The sequence below is a fragment of the Triticum dicoccoides genome, chromosome 7B (assembly GCF_002162155.2).
Source record: "Triticum dicoccoides isolate Atlit2015 ecotype Zavitan chromosome 7B, WEW_v2.0, whole genome shotgun sequence".
Taxonomy (NCBI): domain Eukaryota; kingdom Viridiplantae; phylum Streptophyta; class Magnoliopsida; order Poales; family Poaceae; genus Triticum; species Triticum dicoccoides.
The window spans coordinates 728,884,605-728,886,185 of record NC_041393.1 but is presented as its reverse complement, the minus strand read 5'-3'; positions in this window follow the sequence as shown (position 1 = coordinate 728,886,185).

Sequence of the window (1,581 nt, the reverse complement as noted above, 5' to 3'; positions counted from 1 at the left end):
TATATATATATATATATATATATATATATATATATATGCATAACGTGTACAATGTGTAGTATCGTAAAATACCAGCAAACGAAAAAGAATTAAAATGGAAACACAAAATTAAATGAAAAAGAAATCATAAAACTAAAAAAAACCCAAACCTTATAGTACCGGTTGGTCTTACCAACCGGTACTAAAGGGCTCCAGGCCCCTGGAGCTGGCTCGTGCCACGTGGTTTCCCTTTAGCACCGGTTCGTGCTGAACCGGTACTAAAGGGGGGGGGCCTTTAGTGCCCACACTTTAGTGCCGGTTATGGAACCGGCACTAAAGGGCCTTACGAACCGGTGCTATTGCCCGGTTCTGCACTAGTGCCCCCTGGACATCCTTCGACCTCAGATCCAACTCCATATAACCCTATTCAAGGAGAAAAAACTCAGAGAGAAGAGTTCATCGCGTTTTACAAGACGGAGCCGCCGCATCCTCCTGTTCTTCATCTAGAGGACAGATCTGGAGTCTGTTTTGGTCTCCGAAGAGGGGAATACGTCGCCATCATCATCACCAAACTTTCCTCCATCGCCAATTCCATGATGCTCACCATTGGAAGTGAGTAATTCCTTCGTAGGCTTGCTGGACAGTGATTGGTTGGATGAGATTTATCATGTAATCGAGTTAGTTTTGCTAGGGTTTGATGCCTAGTATCCACTATGTTCTGAGATTGATGTTGCTATGACTTTGCTATGCTTAATGCTTGTCACTAGGGCCCGAGTGCCATGATTTCAGATCTGAACCTATTATGTTTTCATGAATATATATGAGTTCTTGATCCTATCTTGCAAGTTCTAGACATCTATTACGTGTTATGATCCGCATACCCCAAGGTGACAATAATTGGGATTCTTTCCGGCGATACCGTAGTTTGAGGAGTTCATGTATTCACTAAGTGCTAATGCTTTGTTCCTGTTCTCTATTAAAAGGAGGCCTTAATATCCCTTAGTTTCCTTATGGACCCTGCTTCCACGGAGGGTGGGACAAAAGATGTCATGCAAGTTTTTTTCCATAAGCATGTATGACTATATACGGAATACATGCCTACATTATATTGATGAATTGGAGCTAGCTGAGCGTCGCTTTAGGTTATAACTGCTACATGATGAATGCCATCCGACATAATTATCCATCAATGATCCAATGCCTACGAGCTTTTCAGATATTGATCTTTGCTAAGTTACTTTGCCGTTTCCACTATTGCAATCACTACAAAACTGCTACTGTTACTTTTGTCACCGTTATCGTTACTTCCATACTACTTTGCTACTAAAAACTTTGCTGCAGATATTAAGTCTTTCAGGTGTGGTTGAATTGACAACTCAACTGCTAATACTCGTGAATATTCTTTGGCTCCCATTGTTTCGAATCAATAAATTTGGGTTGAATAATCTACACTAAAAAATTGTTGTGATCCCCTATACTTGTGGGTTATCATCCCCCTGTCTCCGCCACTGGGGATGTTTTCTTATGCATGATTGCATGTTTGTGGTGTGCCTTTTATTATGCATGTTACTTGATGAGGTGGCATGCTTACATGTTGAGAGA